At 33.3% G+C, this 20046-nt stretch overlaps 1 long non-coding RNA gene across 6 annotated transcripts; it reads right to left on the bottom strand.

Annotated features, from left to right (window-relative positions):
* Positions 1-1938: 1938 nt before the first annotated feature.
* LOC127852872 (uncharacterized) lies at positions 1939-19774 on the bottom strand. 6 transcript variants are annotated; one of them, XR_008036325.1, is made up of 6 exons: positions 19519-19774; positions 18179-18299; positions 16692-16812; positions 15205-15325; positions 13746-13866; positions 1943-2877 (listed from the first exon to the last, which is right to left on the bottom strand). It is a non-coding gene; the product is annotated as an uncharacterized LOC127852872 (long non-coding RNA). The 6 variants fall into 6 exon arrangements; XR_008036328.1 differs by lacking the exon at positions 19519-19774 and having other exon boundaries at positions 1939-2877; positions 15102-15325; positions 18179-18670; XR_008036329.1 differs by lacking the exon at positions 18179-18299 and having other exon boundaries at positions 1942-2877.
* Between the last annotated feature and the right edge of the window lie 272 nt (positions 19775-20046).

Genomic DNA, 20046 nt, shown 5'->3' with positions numbered 1-20046 from the left:
AAAGTATTTAAATATAGTAGCTAAACATGTTCTTAATAAAATCCGCTTGTCATGTAGATATATTTTAAATGAAATTTAGGGTAAACAATATTGACAAATAATTTAAACTATCGAGACAGAGTCCGTTGGTTTCACCTCTTTCTTTGATACATGAACAATAGTAGATATTATCTATTGATATCTCACAATCTAGGCATATTTTGATTTATTATTCAGTATTGTACGGCGGCATAAATTGGACATAGGAAATATTTTGTTTAACTATTTCTATGACGTGGGCACGTCATAGTTATGACGTGCGCACGTCATAGAAATAGTTAAATAAAATATTTCCTAAGTTATATTATTTAACTATTTCTATGACGTGCGCATATCATAGTTTTGACGTGCGCACGCCATAGTTATGACGCGCCCACGTCATAGCTTTGACGTGCGCACGTCATAGAGACTGTTAAATAAATTATTGCCTATGTCCCCTTTATGCCACCGTAGTATTGTTATACCGCGAGTAGGTGTATACTTTGTTCATATCTACAATACACTTATTAATATTCAGTTATATATCACAGTTAACAGGAGTGCACATATCAACATTACAATAAATGCAATCGCCGATTCATCATATTACTTAAATAAGTTATTTTTCATTTCATAAGAATTCAAATGTCTTTGTTTCATAAAATTTCAACTTAAAACGGTCAAATTAGAAATAGTCGTCCGATTTTCCGCCTTTACACATGTCCTCGTATGTTTCCTCAGCTTTGTAACCAAAGTCTACAAATTTCTTGAATGTATCCAGCAGTTGTGGGAGCCTTGTATGCAATGTGCCCTAATTTAGTTTTAAACGCAACAGTTTGAGTAACTGGCTCATGTCTAACGCAAGAACCAGCTACGGTGTGTGTCGCACCAAAATCAATGGCAGCAATATAAATATGTTCCATTCTATCTGGTGTCAACTGTGATGTGTAACCGTCTCACATATATATCATAAGTATTGCCGGAATGTTATCAGCAAATATTTGTCAAGGACGCCTAAGCAGTAAATTTATCTTTATCCTTGGTTTGGATAGTAATGTCGGTACATCATGGGTCAGATTTTAGATCCGGGCAATGCTTGAAGTATATGTACGTCGTTAAGAAACCAGGCGTTATCGAACTGGATATCTTTATCTACATGTAAATACATGTTTTAACAAACTATCCTCAAATATAAAGAGAGACAATGACCGTTGAACTGTTGACATGTGTTGAGCGCGATACTTTGGATCCATACTGTGCATTTGTAAAGTCAATTATTCTGGAGTTTGCTGATAAATAACGAGTTTATAATGAGACTAACTGCACCATGGCCATATTAATTTTTTTAATCGTTCAGCTTTAGACAGGCAATACACCATCTCTGCATGCTGCTTATGCATGGTTAGTTAATAATAAGTGCCCGTTGATTGAAGATGTAACCGTCCAAACCAGCTGCAGTGTTCATAAATGTGACATTGGCTGTTGAGCTAGGTAGGCGGGTCAATATGCGACAAAAAGCTCTTCAAAGTGAAGATGTTTGGTAAAGTAGTTTTCGTATACTAAGGGGGCAGGGGATATATTTTTGACCAAATTTCGAGTTCCGAAAGGCCGCAAACAGTCAAATCCATTGCATCAAAACAGAAAGTGACACAAGAAAGCCTTTTTGTGTCAGTGTCATAGCATAGGCAATATACATTGAAAATACAACCAAAGACAAGGCTGGCTTCTTCACTTGTGAAACTATGGCCCTTGATCTTTCCCCCCACCCACCTCATTTTTAAAGAAAAATTGAGAAATTTGACCCATTTCATGGCATGCACAGAACATTCAAACAGAATGCAATCCTAGTTTTGGCTACATTACTCACTAATTTCATCCCTGTGCTTTGTTTATTTGCCTAGAAAAGTGTCTCCCATACGTTTAGATTTTTCACAATTTACCTTCAAAATTTTGTTCTGTTTCTGCAGCGTGAAATATTGACTTCCGACAAAAGTGAAAACCTCCTTTTTGAAGATTCAAAATTTCCTTGCTAGGGAGCTGTGGCTAGTTGTAATGTTTTTTTCCAAAATTTTGAGACATTCTTTCTACAACCTAACACAAGAAATACATCTTATAAATACCTAATTGATTTTTAAAGACCATAGGTAACACCTACCCTAAAGATATGTAATTTTCATGGACCCCCCTTTCACTGATATATCCCCTGCCACCTTAAGTTTTTTAATATATGCATAATAAAACAAAAAGCTTTTGTTACATTAAAATATAATGTTTAATGAATTAAATGCAACATTTCTGAACTGTATCCTGTGTTTTGTTTGTATTTCATAGTAATTCCAAAAATTCACACAATTCAAGGGAAACAACCAGAACAGAAATAATCAAAAAAATAGTGTTCCTATTCACAACATTTGACTCTATTTAGTAGAGAAGCACACAAGTTATATGTCAAATGTTTAAAATGATTATTGACACTATCAATCAGTCTTACAGATGTATATTCCCATATGATTACATAATACATGCACCAAATATTGATATTCATTCATTAAAATACCATTCAAAATTAGATCACTCCATAAGAAATCACAGCACAGTTATAAAAACAATCACGCTAGGAAAAACAAAGGTGTACTTTTCAAAAAAGGAGTATTTCCAAACTATAAAGTTTCTGCAGGCATGTGCCCTGTGTAGAGAAACAAGTTCAAGATTCTATTCCGTTGAATTCAGACCCTGACCTGGAAAGTGTCGTGCGATTGGGTGATTCTGTGGCTAACGATGTCTTGAATGCGTGTAATCGTTCTCGGGGTCCACTCGTTCTCCCTATTAAACTGCGACCACATCAAACAGTACCACAGTCTGAAAATCAAAGTGCTACAATTGGAAACAGTGGGCAAATATATCTTACTATGAGAACATCATTGTAAACAAGACACAGCTTGAAAACATTTTCAAGTGCATAAGGAACCTTCATGAGCACATAATTTCCTTTTGTTAATGCTTTGAGGCCCATAACTTAAGTGCTTGATGTTGACACAAAGTTTACTGTGGCATAAATGTGACACATGCATTTTTGATGACATGGCATGTTTATTTTCAAGATAATATAGTGCATGGTGAGCTTTAAGCCTTAGCCTTTTGCCGCGGAAACTACACCGCAGAACACCATAGACGCTTGGAGTGTACGCCCCCTTCCAGATGTGGCATTCACTTATTATTTCGTATTTATTATCAAATAAATGCTTCAATCTTAGTCTTTCTTCATCGGTTAGGTGTCACATGAAGAAATATGTTGCCATAATGTCTTCAAATAAAAAGAAAAAGAGAATTTATGTTTGCGGCATGTTACAAACCACTATTTTGCATAATTTTCCTATTTTTACCAACTTTTTCTACAAAACTGCAGACTTATCTTGCTTATTTAAGTATTCAAGCTCAGAAAATGTGCAAATGTAGATGCTATTACACAAATATGAGTTTAAACATTGTTTTCCAGTGCGAAACCAGCACACGTGAAATTTTCCTAAAATTAGCAATGGTTTTAACATTATTACCTCCCTTTGTTTTCCATAATCTCAACCATAGCGGTTAAAAGATATATGCAAAATTATGTTCGATTTGTTACCGCAACACATTTGTGGAATACATGTATCAATTTTCGTATGATATACACAATTTTAAAATTTTGCGTTTTGCTATTAAGTTTTTTAATATATGCATAATAAAACAAAAAGCTTTTGTTACATTAAAATATAATGTTTAATGGATTAAATGCAACATTTCTGAACTGTATCCTGTGTTTTGTTTGTATTTCATAGTAATTCCAAAAATTCACACAATTCAAGGGAAACAACCAGAACAGAAATAATCAAAAAAATAGTGTTCCTATTCACAACATTTTACTCTATTTAGTAGAGAAGCACACAAGTTATATGTCAAATGTTTAAAATGATTATTGACACTATCAATCAGTCTTACAGATGTATATTCCCATATGATTACATAATACATGCTCCAAATATTGATATTCATTCATTAAAATACCATTCAAAATTAGATCACTCCATAAGAAATCACAGCACAGTTATAAAAACAATCACGCTAGGAAAAACAAAGGTGTACTTTTCAAAAAAGGAGTATTTCCAAACTATAAAGTTTCTGCAGGCATGTGCCCTGTGTAGAGAAACAAGTTCAAGATTCTATTCCGTTGAATTCAGACCCTGACCTGGAAAGTGTCGTGCGATTGGGTGATTCTGTGGCTAACGATATCTTGAATGCGTGTAATCGTTCTCGGGGTCCACTCATTATCCCTATTAAACTGCGACAACATCAAACAGTACCACAGTCTGAAAATCAAAATGCTACAATTGGAAACAGTGGGCAAATATATCTGACTATGAGAACATCATTGTAAACAAGACACAGCTTGAAAACATTTTCAAGTGCATAAGGAACCTTCATGAGCACATATTTTCCTTTTGTTAATGCTTTGAGGCCCATAACTTAAGTGCTTGATGTTGACACAAAGTTTACTGTGGCATAAATGTGACACATGCATTTTTGATGACATGGCATGTTTATTTTCAAGATAATATAGTGCATGGTGAGCTTTAAGCCTTAGCCTTTTGCCGCGGAAACTACACCGCAAAACACCATAGACGCTTGGAGTGTACGCCCCCTTCCAGATGTGGCATTCACTTATTATTTCGTATTTATTATCAAATAAATGCTTCAATCTTAGTCTTTCTTCATCGGTTAGGTGTCACATGAAGAAATATGTTGCCATAATGACTTCAAATAAGAAGAAAAAGAGAATTTATGTTTGCGGCATGTTACAAACCACTATTTTGCATAATTTTCCTATTTTTACCAACTTTTTCTACAAAACTGCAGACTTATCTTGCTTATTTAAGTATTCAAGCTCAGAAAATGTGCAAATGTAGATGCTATTACACAAATATGAGTTTAAACATTGTTTTCCAGTGCGAAACCAGCACACGTGAAATTTTCCTAAAATTAGCAATGGTTTTAACATTATTACCTCCCTTTGTTTTCCATAATCTCAACCATAGCGGTTAAAAGATATATGCAAAATTATGTTCGATTTGTTACCGCAACACATTTGTGGAATACATGTATCAATTTTCGTATGATATACACAATTTTAAAATTTTGCATTTTGCTATTAAGTTTTTTAATATATGCATAATAAAACAAAAAGCTTTTGTTACATTAAAATATAATGTTTAATGAATTCAATGCAACATTTCTGAACTGTATCCTGTGTTTTGTTTGTATTTCATAGTAATTCCAAAAATTCACACAATTCAAGGGAAACAACCAGAACAGAAATAATCAAAAAAATAGTGTTCCTATTCACAACATTTGACTCTATTTAGTAGAGAAGCACACAAGTTATATGTCAAATGTTTAAAATGATTATTGACACTATCAATCAGTCTTACAGATGTATATTCCCATATGATTACATAATACATGCACCAAATATTGATATTCATTCATGAAAATACCATTCAAAATTAGATCACTCCATAAGAAATCACAGCACAGTTATAAAAACAATCACGCTAGGAAAAACAAAGGTGTACTTTTCAAAAAAGGAGTATTTCCAAACTATAAAGTTTCTGCAGGCATGTGCCCTGTGTAGAGAAACAAGTTCAAGATTCTATTCCGTTGAATTCAGACCCTGACCTGGAAAGTGTCGTGCGATTGGGTGATTCTGTGGCTAACGATGTCTTGAATGCGTGTAATCGTTCTCTGGGTCCACTCGTTCTCCCTATTAAACTGCGACCACATCAAACAGTACCACAGTCTGAAAATCAAAGTGCTACAATTGGAAACAGTGGGCAAATATATCTTACTATGAGAACATCATTGTAAACAGGACACAGCTTGAAAACATTTTCAAGTGCATAAGGAACCTTCATGAGCACATATTTTCCGTTTGTTAATGCTTTGAGGCCCATAACTTAAGTGCTTGATGTTGACACAAAGTTTACTGTGGCATAATTGTGACACATGCATTTTTGATGACATGGCATGTTTATTTTCAAGATAATATAGTGCATGGTGAGCTTTAAGCCTTAGCCTTTTGCCGCGGAAACTACACCGCAGAACACCATAGACGCTTGGAGTGTACGCCCCCTTCCAGATGTGGCATTCACTTATTATTTCGTATTTATTATCAAATAAATGCTTCAATCTTAGTCTTTCTTCATCGGTTAGGTGTCACATGAAGAAATATGTTGCCATAATGACTTCAAATAAGAAGAAAAAGAGAATTTATGTTTGCGGCATGTTACAAACCACTATTTTGCATAATTTTCCTATTTTTACCAACTTTTTCTACAAAACTGCAGACTTATCTTGCTTATTTAAGTATTCAAAGCTCAGAAAATGTGCAAATGTAGATGCTATTACACAAATATGAGTTTAAACATTGTTTTCCAGTGCGAAACCAGCACACGTGAAATTTTTCTAAAATTAGCAATGGTTTTAACATTATTACCTCCCTTTGTTTTCCATAATCTCAACCATAGCGGTTAAAAGATATATGCAAAATTATGTTCGATTTGTTACCGCAACACATTTGTGGAATACATGTATCAATTTTCGTATGATATACACGATTTTAAAATTTTGCGTTTTGCTTAAGTTTTTTAATATATGCATAATAAAACAAAAAGCTTTTGTTACATTAAAATATAATGTTTAATGAATTAAATGCAACATTTCTGAACTGTATCCTGTGTTTTGTTTGTATTTCATAGTAATTCCAAAAATTCACACAATTCAAGGGAAACAACCAGAACAGAAATAATCAAAAAAATAGTGTTCCTATTCACAACATTTGACTCTATTTAGTAGAGAAGCACACAAGTTATATGTCAAATGTTTAAAATGATTATTGACACTATCAATCAGTCTTACAGATGTATATTCCCATCACTCTGGATCAGCAGACGATTTATTTCATAAATCAATCTCTGGGTTAATGGTCGCCATCTTTCGAACTACTTTCAAAAGTACAACAACAACAATAACAGTAGAAGACAATTTTAATTGCGAAAAGTTGAAAAATTGAGTACATGTGTCACGGTTGTTGAGTGGAATAGTGTTATTTTCAACTGTGTACGAAGCATGTGAACTGGTAGTGGAATAACCGAATTGTTGGTGGAAATGGAATTTAGAAATATATCTAATAATTCATCATTGTTCATGTCATGATCGTGTAGAATTATCATCAGCATCATTTCTGTGGAACATTGCAATATTCAAAATACAAGTGTTTCATAGCTATGGTGCTTTTGACATAGTTCACTAACCATCAAGACTGAAATGATTCATGCACACAGGTAAAGTAAATAATTGAATTTGTGCAGAATGTTTATTTTTTACAAATTATTATTTAATTTAACCAATTTATTTTAGATAGATTGCACTGAAACTCAAAGTCTAAAGCTTAGTAAGACACTTAAGCCAGTTTTCTGAGAAGAAACAATACTTGTTCAGAGTATAGCAGGCTCATGCGGCCTCTGGTTTATTTATTTGGCCTCGGCCTTTAACCTGGGTCGCTTTGTTTTCAGGTGTTTAGCCCCCATATCAACAAGGCTTTCTCGACCCTATATGTACTTATTCATATTGTTTAAAGATTTTGAGAACCCTCGCTCAGTGCCAGTGGGGATAAAACAGGGACCTTCTTATAGCTAGATGAATGCATCAAATATGCCAGCAACACTTTATAATCAATAACTTTATAATTGATGATTCTGTTCTTTTAACTACATTACTAATTTACCAAAACAATGTGAAACACATTTTTATGCTCCCAAATGAGGGCATATAGTGATCGCACTGTCTATCCGTCACACTTTGCATTTAGGTTTCGAAAAAATGCTCATAACTTCTATGTCGCTTCAGATGTAACATTCATATTTGGTATGCATGTGTATATGGACAAGGCCTTCCCATACACACAAATTTTGACCCCTTTGACCTTGAACTTAGGGTCGGCGTTTAGGTTTTGAAAAATGCTCATAACTTCTATCAAAGCGTTTATCGGGGGCGTATGTCATCCTACGGAGACAGCTCTTGTTTTTGCTACTGTCCTCTGCACAAACCATGTATGCATCCAACAAAATCAGTAAAACTATTTGTCACTTAATTACAGTAAACTTATTGCATGTTAACTTTTCAACAATATATATATATATATATATATATATATATATATATATATATATATATATATATATATATATATATATATATATATATATATATATATATAAATTATATATAACAGATCTTGAAAAAAACACAAATCAAACTTCAAATTGTTTTAGTAAATTATAGGCTTTAATTGGTATTGTGACATTGACAACAATCATGCATGCGACTATACAATTATACAACTATGGAACACATTATTTATGAGAAATTCCAATACATCAACATAACGTCTAAGATTTAAGGCAGATAATCTAGTGCTTTTTTGCTGCCATTTTTACTATTACACATTTTTTCATTTTATGTTATGATGCATTGATCTTGTTTCTAAATTAACCAAGCAATCATGTTAAACTTTTGAAGAAAGATGTTGTCTGATAAATATTGAAAATATAATCACTACAACGTGAACAAAATTCAGTTGAATTCTGTGACCAACGAAGATTTGCCAAAGAGCAATTCAGATCATGATTTAAATTAAATACAAGTAATATGAAAGTCTGCCTATTTGATCCCAGTTATGACTTATTTGTCAAATCTGCACATTAATTTGCCCTTGGCCATGTAGAATTGGGGACTAAATACCATCAAGTCATGTAAAAAGGAGCAGGGTATAGCACGCTGCTATTGATCTCTTGAGCTTTCACATGAATTTACGGGGAATTTTCATACAACAAATGATATTATATAGTGTAATGATAAAGCGATATGAGCACACATTATATCTCTTACTAGTGGTGCAAAAATCAATTAAGTGTCACATTTCAAAAGAAAATTTATATAAAAAGGTATTATTAATTGTTAAAACGTTATAAAAGGTTATTTCAATTCACTAAAGCATTTAAATACAAGAACAAGTGCATTGTATGTCCATTACAATACATGTAACAGTATTGGCATTGTATTTATCTGCATTTGATGTGCATTTAATATACTTAAAAATGCAGACCAGACACACTTCTAACAGAAACAAATGTATTTTTTTCTGCATTTTTCCAGCATTAATACTCTTCAAGTGTATTTTTTATCATCCCAAATACACTTTACCAGGAAAAAGGTATGTTAAAATGCATTTTTAGTTTGTTTTAAGTATATTTTCAAATGCATTAAGACACTCTTTTGCAAAAAATGTTGAACAAAAACTTATTTAATATACTAAAGTGAAGTAATAATTAAAGTTTTGTAAGAGCATCAAAAACAGTGTCAAATTCATACCAGTGCCTATTTAGTAGCAGTTGGCCTTATATGGTCTACTTGTGGTAGAAATAATGCATTTTGTATAATACATCATACATAAATTAAAAAATATAGCTGCCCATACAGTTCAATACAATGTTCAATTAACTACACTATGCAAAGTTGAAATATGACATCAAGCTTGGAATAATCTTTTCAATAATGTATAATATGCTGTTTTAATTAATAAGTGAAATAGACACTTGCATATAAAAACTGATTTTACATCAAAACTAAATGTTTAATTTGATTTTTAGCTCCACTGGCCAAAGGTCATGTGTCCATCGTGCGTCCATGCATTAACTTTTCCTTTAAACATCTCCTAAACTACTGGTCCAATTCTGATGAAATTTCTTAGGAATGTTCCTGGGGTGAACCTCTTTCAAATTTGTTCAAATTATGCCCCTGGGGTCAAATTTGACTCTGTCCCAGGGGTCACAAAATTGAAAATTTGCTTATATAAGGCCTTTTTTTGTGTAAACTTTCAAAATCTCCCGTTCATAACCATTGGGTCAAGGGCTATCAAATTTGGTATGTAGAGACATCTAATAGTCCTCTACCAAATTTGTCCAAATTATGCCCCTGGGGTCAAATTTGACCCTGCCCCGGGGGTCACAAAATTGAACATATGCTTATATAGGGTATATTTTGTGAAAACTTTACAAATCTTCTCGTCCATAACCATTGAGCCTAGGGCTACCAAATTTGGTATGTAGTGGCATCTTATAGTCCTCTACCAAGTTTTTTCAAATTATGCCCCTGGGATCAATTTTGACCCTGCCCCGAGGGTCACAAAATTGAACATATGCTTATATAAGGCCTATTTTGTGAAAACTTAAAAAATCTTCTTGTCCATAACCATCCGGCCTAGGGCTATCAAATTTGGTATATAGTGACATCTAATAGTCCTCTACCAAATTTGTTCAAATTTAATCCCTATGGTCACATTTGACCCTGCCCCGGGGGTCACAAAATTGAACATATGCTTATATAATGCCTATTTTGTGAAAACTTAAAAAAATTCTTGTCCATAACCATAAGGCCTAGGGCTACACAATTTGGTATGTAGTGACATTGTATAGTCCTCTACTTAGTTTGTTCAAATTATGTCCCAGGGGTCAAATTTGACCCTGCCCCGGGGGCCACAAAATCAATTATATGCTTATATAGTGCCTATTTTGTGAAAATTTTAAAACTCTTCTTGTCCTTAACCATAAGGCATAGGGCTACCAAATTTGGTATGTAGTGACATGTAATAGTTCTCTACCAAGTTTGTTCAAATTATGCCCCTTGGGTCAAATTTGACCCTGCCCGGGGTCACAAAACTGAACATACGCTTATATGGGGCCTATTTTGTGAAAACTTTAAAAATCTTGTTGTCCATAACCATTGGGCCTAGGGCTACCAAATTTGGTATGTAGTGACATCTAATAAACCTCTACCAAATTTGTTCAAATAATGCCTCTGGAGTCAACTTTGACCCTGCCCCAGGAGGTCACAAAACTGAATAAACGCTTATAAAGCGCCTATTTTGTGAAATCTTTAAAAATCTTCTTGTCGAAAACCATTCAGACTATGGCTACCAAATTTTGTATGCAATAACATCGTATAGTCCTCTACCAAGTTTGTTCAAATTATGCCCTTTGGGTCAAAATTGATCCTGACCGGCGGGTCACAAAATTGAACATTATATACGCTTATATCTTGCTTATTTTGTGAAAACTTTAAAAATATTCATGTCCTTAACTCTAGGACCTAGGGCTACCACATTTTGTATGAAGTGAGATATAGTAGTCCTCTACAAAGTTTGCTCAAATTATGCCTCTGGGGTTAAATTTGACCCAGCCGAGAAGGTCACAAAAGTGTACATGTGCTTAAATAGGGCCTATATTTAAGTATTTGCACATGCAGAGAAATTTGTTTCAGCCTTTTTTCAGCAGTGGAGCGATACAGGGCCATCATGGCCCTCTTGTTTAAATACTCAAAAAATGAAACCATGTTCATGCTTGCATGAACACAGTTTATAAATGCTGTCAGAATAATAAAATATGCAATTTTATATATTTATTCAAATTCACATAAATCATATTAACAATTAATTCAAATCCTTTCACACAATACTGAAAAAAATGCACAGTTTCTGATTGTTATTGATTCTTTATTAATTTATACATGTACCATTTTTTAATCTTGATGCATCCTCAATTGTATTATGCACATCTTAATCTGTTTTAACAATTATAATATAAAGATTAAGGCTGACTCAGTAAAACAATAATCCATGATTTCTGCAGTACTTGCAGACAAACTAGGAATACTGCTGTGATATTATCTATCTATCTATCTATCTAATGGGATATTAATTTGGCTTCAATAGAAAAAAAATCAAAGCATACAAATGTATATAATGTGTATGTATAGACTTAGTTAAACTTAGTATATATATATATATATACTTGTAAAACTAAAAATTAAATATGTATGTTTCTATTACATCATTTAGGACTCTTATTTTCAGACAAAGTAGAGTGAATCTTAAAACAGTATCCAATTGTAACAGTCAATTTTGGGAAAATCAACCTTATAATTATTTTCTGTGTTGGTCTATGTCACAATTGGTATAAAATGTATATTGAACTGGAAGTTTTCTTTATTTTAAATGATAACATTTGCTTGGTCAGCCATAATTGTCACAATCAAGTGCTCTTTTTACACTGTAGTTTTCTCACTGACTATGGGTTTGTTCTGAGAATGAGCCACACAAAGTATCGTTGGGGAGATGAGTTGTCAATTTTATGTTTATCAGTCTTTCATAATCCAGTATACCTGTAAAAAGTGAATTTGTAACTAATAATCACACAATATACACAATTAAAATTGTATGCATTTAGTTTATTTAGTACTGCACATTAATCATTTTACAAAAATATGTAGCAACATTATATTATATAATGCTGCAATACGAAAGTAAATAACTAATTAAAGGTCGCTGATGTGTAATGGATGTGGTGTCCACCTAATGATCTGGAGGTCACTGGTTTGATCCCCAGTGTGGGAGCATTCTTAAGAAATCTCCAAGAGACACCCAAGTACTGGTTCTAGGCCCAGGAAATGAACTCAAGAGCATTTCACATACATGTACGTAGTTAGTAATTTAAATTTAATCAAACTAAAAATGGGTTAAAACTAACAACTGAAACCCTTATTAATACATTTTATTTTGAATCAAGCAAATGTGGAAATTCATTAAAAATAATGAGTAAAATTTAAAAATTCTACTTTAAAGTAATCATGATAATTTAGATTATTTTCAGAATATTTAATGATGATAATGATACAATTATTTATTCCCTTAATGATAAAAATAAAACATGTAATGTTAATTTATGAAAAAAACGTTTATTTTTATCAATATCATGGTAATTACAACTAGATACAGGCAATTAGATCAGAAACGTGCATTAATTATATTAATGAACAACGCAGACATTTGTAGTGATTTATGGTCACTATTTAATTAACGTTCTATACATGACCTGTCATAAAAGGTATTTTTTAGCCAGTACTACAATCGGCAATGATAGTCTGTATTGCATACATATTCCAACGTCTATTATCGATTCGCTTCCTCAAACTGAACAAATATTTAATGTTTACATCGCGAAACGTAATGCATCCAGTTTCACTTTCGGTTTGGTTGGTTTTGTAAACACCGTAATTTCATCTTAAAAATTGGATGATAGGGTGATTAAATAATAATGGAAAAGTAAATCACTTGGATAATAGGTCAAAGTGCAACACAAATGAACGTTAATAGTGCTCTTAATATCAAAGTTTCGGTAAAAAGTTTGGCGCTAGTTCAACGCGCATCGTATACAGCCTCATAACAATAGACTGACAACCTTTTGGGTAGTAAAGTAGTAATACAAGGCAATATGGCGACTGTTAGCCACGAGGCCTATCTTACGGAGGAATCCGAGATAGCCGATGTATCACGATTGTATTCCCATATGATTACATAATACATGCACCAAATATTGATATTCATTCATTAAAATACCATTCAAAATTAGATCACTCCATAAGAAATCACAGCACAGTTATAAAAACAATCACGCTAGGAAAAACAAAGGTGTACTTTTCAAAAAAGGAGTATTTCCAAACTATAAAGTTTCTGCAGGCATGTGCCCTGTGTAGAGAAACAAGTTCAAGATTCTATTCCGTTGAATTCAGACCCTGACCTGGAAAGTGTCGTGCAATTGGGTGATTCTGTGGCTAACGATGTCTTGAATGCGTGTAATCGTTCTCGGGGTCCACTCGTTCTCCCTATTAAACTGCGACCACATCAAACAGTACCACAGTCTGAAAATCAAAGTGCTACAATTGGAAACAGTGGGCAAATATATCTGACTATGAGAACATCATTGTAAACAAGACACAGCTTGAAAACATTTTCAAGTGCATAAGGAACCTTCATGAGCACATATTTTCCTTTTGTTAATGCTTTGAGGCCCATAACTTAAGTGCTTGATGTTGACACAAAGTTTACTGTGGCATAAATGTGACACATGCATTTTTGATGACATGGCATGTTTATTTTCAAGATAATATAGTGCATGGTGAGCTTTAAGCCTTAGCCTTTTGCCGCGGAAACTACACCGCAGAACACCATAGACGCTTGGAGTGTACGCCCCCTTCCAGATGTGGCATTCACTTATTATTTCGTATTTATTATCAAATAAATGCTTCAATCTTAGTCTTTCTTCATCGGTTAGGTGTCACATGAAGAAATATGTTGCCATAATGACTTCAAATAAGAAGAAAAAGAGAATTTATGTTTGCGGCATGTTACAAACCACTATTTTGCATAATTTTCCTATTTTTACCAACTTTTTCTACAAAACTGCAGACTTATCTTGCTTATTTAAGTATTCAAGCTCAGAAAATGTGCAAATGTAGATGCTATTACACAAATATGAGTTTAAACATTGTTTTCCAGTGCGAAACCAGCACACGTGAAATTTTTCTAAAATTAGCAATGGTTTTAACATTATTACCTCCCTTTGTTTTCCATAATCTCAACAATAGCGGTTAAAAGATATATGCAAAATTATGTTTGATTTGTTACCGCAACACATTTGTGGAATACATGTATCAATTTTCGTATGATATACACAATTTTAAAATTTTGCGTTTTGTTTTTAATATATGCATAATAAAACAAAAAGCTTTTGTTACATTAAAATATAATGTTTAATGAATTAAATGCAACATTTCTGAACTGTATCCTGTGTTTTGTTTGTATTTCATAGTAATTCCAAAAATTCACACAATTCAAGGGAAACAACCAGAACAGAAATAATCAAAAAAATAGTGTTCCTATTCACAACATTTGACTCTATTTAGTAGAGAAGCACACAAGTTATATGTCAAATGTTTAAAATGATTATTGACACTATCAATCAGTCTAACAGATGTATATCCCATATGATTACATAATACATCCACCAAATATTGATATTCATTCATTAAAATACCATTAAAAATTAGATTGCGCAGTTATAAAAACAATCACGCTAGGAAAAACAAAGGTGTACTTTTCAAAAAAGGAGTATTTCCAAACTATAAAGTTTCTGCAGGCATGTGCCCTGTGTAGAGAAACAAGTTCAAGATTCTATTCCGTTGAATTCAGACCCTGACCTGGAAAGTGTCGTGCGATTGGGTGATTCTGTGGCTAACGATGTCTTGAATGCGTGTAATCGTTCTCGGGGTCCACTCGTTCTCCCTATTAAACTGCGACCACATCAAACAGTACCACAGTCTGAAAATCAAAGTGCTACAATTGGAAACAGTGGGCAAATATATCTGACTATGAGAACATCATTGTAAACATGACACAGCTTGAAAACATTTTCAAGTGCATAAGGAACCTTCATGAGCACATATTTTCCTTTTGTTAATGCTTTGAGGCCCATAACTTAAGTGCTTGATGTTGACACAAAGTTTACTGTGGCATAAATGTGACACATGCATTTTTGATGACATGGCATGTTTATTTTCAAAATAATATAGTGCATGGTGAGCTTTAAGCCTTAGCCTTTTGCCGCGGAAACTACACCGCAGAACACCATAGACGCTTGGAGTGTACGCCCCCTTCCAGATGTGGCATTCACTTATTATTTCGTATTTATTATCAAATAAATGCTTCAATCTTAGTCTTTCTTCATCGGTTAGGTGTCACATGAAGAAATATGTTGCCATAATGACTTCAAATAAGAAGAAAAAGAGAAGTTATGTTTGCGGCATGTTACAAACCACTATTTTGCATAATTTTCCTATTTTTACCAACTTTTTCTACAAAACTGCAGACTTATCTTGCTTATTTAAGTATTCAAGCTCAGAAAATGTGCAAATGTAGATGCTATTACACAAATATGAGTTTAAACATTGTTTTCCAGTGCGAAACCAGCACACGTGAAATTTTCCTAAATTTAGTAATGGTTTTAACATTATTACCTCCCTTTGTTTTCCATAATCTCAACCATAGCGGTTAAAAGATATATGCAAAATTATGTTCGATTTGTTACCGCAACACATTTGTGGAATACATGTATCAATTTTCGTATGATATACACAATTTTAAAATTTTGCGTTTTGCTATTAAGTTTTTTAATATATGCATAATAAAACAAAAAGCTTTTGTTACATTAAAATATAATGTTTAATGAATTAAATGCAACATTTCTGAACTGTATCCTGTGTTTTGTTTGTATTTCATAGTAATTCCAAAAATTCACACAATTCAAGGGAAACAACCAGAACAGAAATAATCAAAAAAATAGTGTTCCTATTCACAACATTTGACTCTATTTAGTAGAGAAGCACACAAGTTATATGTCAAATGTTTAAAATGATTATTGACACTATCAATCAGTCTTACAGATGTATATTCCCATATGATTACATAATACATGCACCAAATATTGATATTCATTCATTAAAATACCATTCAAAATTAGATCACTCCATAAGAAATCACAGCACAGTTATAAAATCAATCACGCTAGGAAAAACAAAGGTGTACTTTTCAAAAAAGGAGTATTTCCAAACTATAAAGTTTCTGCAGGCATGTGCCCTGTGTAGAGAAACAAGTTCAAGATTCTATTCCGTTGAATTCAGACCCTGACCTGGAAAGTGTCGTGCGATTGGGTGATTCTGTGGCTAACGATGTCTTGAATGCGTGTAATCGTTCTCGGGGTCCACTCGTTCTCCCTATTAAACTGCGACCACATCAAACAGTACCACAGTCTGAAAATCAAAGTGCTACAATTGGAAACAGTGGGCAAATATATCTGACTATGAGAACATCATTGTAAACAAGACACAGCTTTAAAACATTTTCAAGTGCATAAGGAACCTTCATGAGCACATATTTTCCTTTTGTTAATGCTTTGAGGCCCATAACTTAAGTGCTTGATGTTGACACAAAGTTTACTGTGGCATAAATGTGACACATGCATTTTTGATGACATGGCATGTTTATTTTCAAGATAATATAGTGCATGGTGAGCTTTAAGCCTTAGCCTTTTGCCGCGGAAACTACACCGCAGAACACCATAGACGCTTGGAGTGTACGCCCCCTTCCAGATGTGGCATTCACTTATTATTTCGTATTTATTATCAAATAAATGCTTCAATCTTAGTCTTTCTTCATCGGTTAGGTGTCACATGAAGAAATATGTTGCCATAATGACTTCAAATAAGAAGAAAAAGAGAATTTATGTTTGCGGCATGTTACAAACCACTATTTTGCATAATTTTCCTATTTTTACCAACTTTTTCTACAAAACTGCAGACTTATCTTGCTTATTTAAGTATTCAAGCTCAGAAAATGTGCAAATGTAGATGCTATTACACAAATATGAGTTTAAACATTGTTTTCCAGTGCGAAACCAGCACACGTGAAATTTTCCTAAAACTAGCAATGGTTTTAACATTATTACCTCCCTTTGTTTTCCATAATCTCAACCATAGCGGTTAAAAGATATATGCAAAATTATGTTCGATTTGTTACCGCAACACATTTGTGGAATACATGTATCAATTTTCGTATGATACACACAATTTTAAAATTTTGCGTTTTGCTATTAAGTTTTTTAATATATGCATAATAAAACAAAAAGCTTTTGTTACATTAAAATATAATGTTTAATGAATTAAATGCAACATTTCTGAACTGTATCCTGTGTTTTGTTTGTATTTCATAGTAACTCCAAAAATTCACACAATTCAAGGGAAACAACCAGAACAGAAATAATCAAAAAAATAGTGTTCCTATTCACAACATTTGACTCTATTTAGTAGAGAAGCACACAAGTTATATGTCAAATGTTTAAAATGATTATTGACACTATCAATCAGTCTTACAGATGTATATTCCCATATGATTACATAATACATGCACCAAATATTGATATTCATTCATTAAAATACCATTCAAAATTAGATCACTCCATAAGAAATCACAGCACAGTTATAAAAACAATCACGCTAGGAAAAACATAGGTGTACTTTTCAAAAAAGGAGTATTTCCAAACTATAAAGTTTCTGCAGGCATGTGCCCTGTGTAGAGAAACAAGTTCAAGATTCTATTCCGTTGAATTCAGACCCTGACCTGGAAAGTGTCGTGCGATTGGGTGATTCTGTGGCTAACGATGTCTTGAATGCGTGTAATCGTTCTCGGGGTCCACTCGTTCTCCCTATTAAACTGCGACCACATCAAACAGTACCACAGTCTGAAAATCAAAGTGCTACAATTGGAAACAGTGGGCAAATATATCTGACTATGAGAACATCATTGTAAACAAGACACAGCTTGAAAACATTTTCAAGTGCATAAGGAACCTTCATGAGCACATATTTTCCTTTTGTTAATGCTTTGAGGCCCATAACTTAAGTGCTTGATGTTGACACAAAGTTTACTGTGGCATAAATGTGACACATGCATTTTTGATGACATGGCATGTTTATTTTCAAGATAATATAGTGCATGGTGAGCTTTAAGCCTTAGCCTTTTGCCGCGGAAACTACACCGCAGAACACCATAGACGCTTGGAGTGTACGCCCCCTTCCAGATGTGGCATTCACTTATTATTTCGTATTTATTATCAAATAAATGCTTCAATCTTAGTCTTTCTTCATTGGTTAGGTGTCACATGAAGAAATATGTTGCCATAATGACTTCAAATAAGAAGAAAAAGAGAATTTATGTTTGCGGCATGTTACAAACCACTATTTTGCATAATTTTCCTATTTTTACCAACTTTTTCTACAAAACTGCAGACTTATCTTGCTTATTTAAGTATTCAAGCTCAGAAAATGTGCAAATGTAGATGCTATTACACAAATATGAGTTTAAACATTGTTTTCCAGTGCGAAACCAGCACACGTGAAATTTTCCTAAAATTAGCAATGGTTTTAACATTATTACCTCCCTTTGTTTTCCATAATCTCAACCATAGCGGTTAAAAGATATATGCAAAATTATGTTCGATTTGTTACCGCAACACATTTGTGGAATACATGTATCAATTTTCGCATGATATACACAATTTTAAAATTTTGCGTTTTGCTATTAAGGGGGCAGGGGATATATTTTTGACCAAATTTCGAGTTTCGAAGGGCGCAAACAGTCAAATCCATTGCATCAAAACAGAAAGTGACACAAGAAAGCCTTTTTGTGTCAGTGTCATAGCATAGGCAATATACATTGAAAATACAACCAAAGACAAGGCTGGCTTCTTCACTTGTGAAACTATGGCCCTTGATCTTTCCCCCCACCCACCTCATTTTTAATGAAAAATTGAGAAATTTGACCCATTTCATGGCATGCACAGAACATTCAAACAGAATGCAATCCTAGTTTTGGCTACATTACTCACTAATTTCATCCCTGTGCTTTGTTTATTTGCCTAGAAAAGTGTCTCCCATACGTTTAGATTTTTCACAATTTACCTTCAAAATTTTGTTCTGTTTCTGCAGCGTGAAATATTGACTTCCGACAAAAGTGAAAACCTCCTTTTTGAAGATTCAAAATTTCCTTGCTAGGGAGCTGTGGCTAGTTGTAATGTTTTTTTTCAAAATTTTGAGACATTCTTTCTACAACCTAACACAAGAAATACATCTTATAAATACCTAATTGATTTTTAAAGACCATAGGTAACACCTACCCTAAAGATATGTAATTTTCACCCCCCTTTCACTGATATATCCCCTGCCACCTAACATCAACAGGACCTGTTAGTCATCAAAAATGATGTTATACTGGTGGAACTTGAGTTTCACTTTGCTTATATTTGTATAATATTACTAGTATAAACAGATAATAAGAAAATGAAATGTGTCAATTAAACGTTCAGATTGAGTACCCTTTTGAATTTCCATTTATTTGTATTCGCAAATGTATTTGTTTTGAGTGATTTTTTTCAAATGAAGTTAACGATTGCTTAAGAATGTATGAAATTGTTTCAAACATTCTATGTT

This window comes from Dreissena polymorpha, chromosome 12 (genome assembly GCF_020536995.1).
Source record: "Dreissena polymorpha isolate Duluth1 chromosome 12, UMN_Dpol_1.0, whole genome shotgun sequence".
Lineage (NCBI taxonomy): Eukaryota > Metazoa > Mollusca > Bivalvia > Myida > Dreissenidae > Dreissena > Dreissena polymorpha.
The sequence above is the reverse complement of the archived record's forward strand: the minus strand, read 5'-3'. Positions and strand labels throughout refer to the sequence as shown.